General features: G+C 45.5%; 1 pseudogene; it reads left to right on the top strand.

Annotated features, from left to right (window-relative positions):
* The first annotated feature begins 3,731 nt into the window (after window positions 1-3,731).
* LOC147967307 (uncharacterized) lies at window positions 3,732-4,645 on the top strand (annotated as a pseudogene).
* The last annotated feature ends 673 nt before the right edge of the window (window positions 4,646-5,318 follow it).

Raw genomic sequence — 5,318 nt, 5'->3', positions numbered from 1 at the left:
TTTGAAGGCGGGGAAGATACTAATGGCGCACCATGGGCAGGTGCGCCATTAGTAACTTTTTTTTTATTTTTTTGACTTATTTTGAATTTTGAAGGCGGGAAGATAGTAATGGCGCATCATGGGTAGGTGCGCAAGTAGTAAGTTTGATTTTTTTTGAATTTTTTTGCCTCTCCAGATCTTAAAAGCCCCGTATCTTTTTTCTGTTAGGTTTTTGAGGATTTTGAAAATGTTTAACGGGGTTCCCCCGGTTAAATTCGGATGTAACTTTTCGAGTAGATGGTTTTTCATATAAAAACTTTTTCATCCGAGTTCGTACGCAAAAGTTATGCCCATTTTACAAATTTTCGATACATTTCGCAAATAAAGTCGAAATTCATATTTGTAAATTTTCACAACAACTAGACCACATATCACATGGGAAACTTATTTTATTTTATTTTTTTTGAAATTTCCATCATTTTTGTTTATTTTTTTAAACTGAAAAGGCGGTCCAGGGGGGGGTGCATTCGGTGGAAGTGGTGGCCAAGTTACTAATGGCGCACCGTGAGGGTGGTGCGCCATTACTAGTTCAACTAGTAATGGCGCACCACTCCCACGGTGCGCCATTAGTAGTTTTGAAATTTTTTTTAAAAAAAACTTTTTTACTAATGGCGCACCGTGGGAGTGGTGCGCCATTACTAGTTCAACTAGTAATGGCGCACCACTCCCACGGTGCGCCATTAGTAGTTTTGATGAAATTTAAAAAAAAATTACTAATGGCGCACCGTGGATGTGGTGCGCCATTAGTGCCAATTCCATCTATAGCCCTTTTCCTAGTAGTGGATCTAGGAGATGAATTTGGTTGTTAGGTTCAAGAAAGGGAGAAGGGGGGAGGACGGGGAGCAGGGCAATGTGGGGGAACTTGTGGAGAGGCGGGACGACGCGGTGGCAGTGGTGGACAAGCAAGATTGCGTGGAGCAGTGCTCCGCCACGGCCAACAGGAGCTTCTGGCGCAGGTTGAGCTTGGTCTTCGTCGCAATCTGCTCGGTGCCCAGGACGACGAGGAGCCCGGATTTCCTGGTGACGGGGTGGGGATGGAGCACCTTAGAATAGGTGAGGGTTTGAGCTCGAGGGGGTGGGCGGAGGGAGTGTTTGAGGATGACAGCATGGTGCAGCGGCCAGCCGGAGAGAGCGGTGAGTGACGCGATGTTGGGCGGCGGCGCGAGTGGCGGCTCGTGGTTAGGAATTAGGGATTTCACGGTACTCGGGGGGAAAGAGCAGTGACGTTCGCGGGCTGGGCCAAAATTTAGCGCTAAAGATTTTCACTTGCACGCGCTTGGCCCATTTAGCCAAAGGCGGTCGGTCGGCGTTATTTACCGACCCATAGTTTAATGGGTTTAGGAGAATTCCCGACCGACCGCTCGATGGCAAATGTGCATGCATTCCCGACTGATAGTTTGTTAGCGTACGAATGTTTTTCCAACCAACAGTCCAACAAGAGATTTAACAACCAAAGATCTGTCGGGAATAGACATCTTTCCCAACACACATTAGTAGGGAATACATTACCGTGGTGTAGTGATGGTCTCTCTCGAACAACCCTGCAATCAAATACAAGAAATCTCTTGTGTCCCCAACACATCCAATACAACGGCAATTTTTATAGGTGCACTAGTTCGACGAAGAGAGGGTGATAAAAGTGTAATATGGATGGTAGAAATACATTTTCAAATCTGAATAAATAAAAACAGCAAGGTAGCAAATAGTAAACGGGCACAAAAACAGTATTGCAATGCTTGAAAATGAGGCCTAGAGTCCGTACTTTCGCTAGTGCAATATCTCAATAGTGCTAATATAATTGGATCATATAACTGTTAGGTTGATCTCTCCACCGAGTGGGCTCAACGGCCCATCGGGCCCTGATCTATTCGCGCCCTAATCGGGGGCGCCCAACCGTTCTATGGTTGGTGGGCCCCTGTGACCTGCGATATATAAAGAGGTGGGGGTCGGGGCGCACGGTACGAGGTTCACCGCGCCGCCAGACTCCCCACCGATATCCCCTTCCGATCTAGGGCAATCGCAGTGCTCACGGGAAGCACCACTGCCACCTCTCCATCTCGATCTCTCTGCTACCACCGCCCCCTACTTCACCATGGCCGGCGCTGGATCGAGCTCATCCGCACCCAAAGAAGGTAGGTTTACCGGATGATCTAGCCTACCCCGATCCAAATGATCTAACAATGGTATCAGATCCATACATAGGCTAAGATTTTCGGTACAAAGAAAAGAAAACAGAGAAAGAAAAAAGATCCTTCCCCTCCAGAACCCTAAATAGGGCAAAGAAAAAATTCCTCAACGGACAAAGAAGCGCCGCCGCAAGGCCGCGCCGTTCCTCTCGATCCCGACTCGCATCGGCATGCCGAGGATTCAGGAAGAAGAACACCACCCCGAGAGGGGCAAAGGGCGCCGCTCGCCAAACCGCTTGACGGCGGCGTGCTCACCACGAGGGGAACGCGCCACCGGCGAAGGGGATGGCAACGGATGCCACCGAAATGGGTGTTCCACCGTCGAACGCACAGGGGGAGCAGAGTTTGACTCTGCTCGCATCTCTCTCTCTAGAAGGAGGCGTGAGGTGGAAGGAGAAAGGGGGGAAAGGAAAGGGGCTCACGCGCAGCGGCGGTTCATCGCCGTCGCCGGCGGCCGGCGAAGCCCGAAACCCCACTGCGGCACAGAGATGGCGCAGGGAGAGCGGGCGCAGCCGGGCCTCGTCCTTTCTGCCATAGTAGGTGGAGAAAATGAAAGGGATAAGAGAAAAGGAGGCCCGCCCGGCGCTGTGGCCGTCTTCTCCGGCGACCGGCGCGGTGCGGCGACCGAGCGGCCGGCGTCGTGCGCCATGGCTCGCTACGAGAACGAGGCGAGCGGCGTGCAGGGGGAGGAAATGAGCTAGGGTCCCCCCCCCCCCCCCCCCCCCCCACGACGGCGCTGGATGGTTTTGTTCGAGCGATACGCACGCGTGGACGCCGGATCTATTCAGACGGCCATGATTGAATACCTAACCGGCATAGTGGGCCGTTGGGCCGAAAGCTGAGGAGGCAGCGGGTGCAGCCGCGCGAGCTGGGCCGACGCCACAGCCACAGGCGGCCCAGGCTGAGTCTAGGCCGGCTGCTGCTGTTTCTCATTTGAAGTTTGTTTTTTGTCCAGTTTTTTGATAGATTTCAAATAGTGTTTTCTATGCAAAAATTTTCCAACGAAAATTTTGTTTAGAAGATAGAAAAGTAAATAGAAAATGTTTCTGAAAATGCAAATAGAAAATTTTCAGAAAAAGAATTGTTCAGGAATTTTTATATACAAAAAAATAAAGTTCATGATTTTTTATTCGGTCAAAGAAAAGTTTCTGTAAAGAGTAAAAAATTCGTGAATTTTTATTCATATTTTTCAGCTGCGTAAATAATTAATGCTCTTTTACACAGAAAATAAAAGTTAATATATAGTATTAAGTTTTTTAAGAGCATGTTAAAGTCATTATTAAAATGAATATGGTTATGTTATTGTTTAAGACCAACGTTATTAATAACATGATCATATTTTATTATTGAAAATTAAAGGTGCATTTATTTCTAATATTTGCCCAACGGTAATATAGATTTAATTGCATAGACAATTATATGTTTAATTTGTCCAACGTTAGATTAACGCATATGATTGTTATATTGATGTCACTTAAATTGTGATTTCAGGAGGCTTTCACTTGATGAGTTGCCTAAAAGAAGTTCCGACACTCAGAGGTGACAACCACACCGAGTGGAGGAAGAAAGTTGAACTGGCATTTGTTTGTGCTGATCTGGACTAGGTTCTGGATGAACCACAGCCGGTCAGACCTACAGAGCCAGTAAGAGAGACTACTGAGGATGATGCTGCATGGGCTAAAAGGAAGGGGGATTATGCTCCTTTGGAGATGTCCTACATCATAGCCAGCCAAAAGTGGGTCAACGCAAATAAAAAATGCATGGCCTTTATAAAGAATACAATTGAGAGCACCATTGTGGGCTCCATTGCAAAGTGCGCTTCAGCAGCGGAGTTGCTGACAAAGATAAAGAGCCAGTTCACTGGCTCTTCAAAGATATATGCCACCCAAGTGTTAAAACAACTTGTTAAAGAACAATACACAGGTGGTGGAATAAGAGAGCACATCCTGAGGATGAGCAATATGGCAGCAAAGTTAAAGCCCATGGATGAGGATCTGGAGATCAAACCAAAGCTCCTGGTCCATCTGGTCATGGCTTCACTGCCAAAGGAGTTTGAAACTTTTGTTGTGAACTATAATATGTCACCTGGAACATGGGACATAGAAAAGACAATTGCTATGTGTGTCCAAGAAGAGGATAGACTAAAAGCTTCACATGGTGGAACACTCAACTATGTGAAGGATCATAAGAAAAAGAACTACAATCAAAACAACAAAAGTTCTCCTTCAAAGCCACAAGGAAAAGCTCCCTATCAGCATCAGCGTCAGCAATAGTCTTTCCCAGTGGACAAAGACCAATGTCTCCACTGTAAGCAGACCGGGCATTACAAGAAAGACTGCCCTGTTTGGCTGAAGTCCTTAATGGCAAAGCAAGGGATTCCATTCGACCCGGACTACGCTAAGAAGAGAAGGAGGCATTGAAGTAGCCAATGGAATAAAAGCGGAAGTTGAAGCTGTCGGCGACATCTCCATGGAGTTAGCTGATGGATTCAATCTTCTACTTAGAGATGTTCTTTATGTTCCTTCATGAAATAGAAACTTAATTAGCGTTTCATGTTTGGACAAAGAAAATTATGAGTGTTATTTTGGACATGTCAAGTGTGCCATCTGGTATAATAATGTTTATGTTGGTAATGCTTTACTACATGATGAGCTTTATTTGTTATCACTTCGTGAAAAAGTGCATTCTGTATGCAATGTGAATGAACATGTTTCCGCGTTGAATAAAGAACAAAAGAAAAGAAAGAGAAGATTCGACTCATCGAAATTATGGCACTGTCGCTTGGGCCATATTTCGAAGGGGAGAATAGAAAGATTAGTCAAAAGTGAAATTCTTCCACAGTTAGAATTCTCAGACTTAGAACAATGTGTAGATTGCATTAAAGGAAAGTATATAAAACAAATCAAAAAAGCTGCAATCCATAGCACAAGCACACTAGAAATCATCCAGACCGACATTTGTGGATCATTTCTGGTGAAAAGTGTGGATGGATATGACTCGTTCATAACATTCACAGATGATTACTCTTGCTATGGTTATATTTATCCAATTAAAGAAAAATCATAAGCATTGAATAAATTTAAAATATTCAAA

The sequence above is a fragment of the Triticum urartu genome, chromosome 5A (genome assembly GCF_056163025.1).
Source record: "Triticum urartu cultivar PI428250 chromosome 5A, HENAU_Tu73, whole genome shotgun sequence".
Taxonomy (NCBI): domain Eukaryota; kingdom Viridiplantae; phylum Streptophyta; class Magnoliopsida; order Poales; family Poaceae; genus Triticum; species Triticum urartu.
This window is presented reverse-complemented; position numbering and strand designations above follow the sequence as displayed.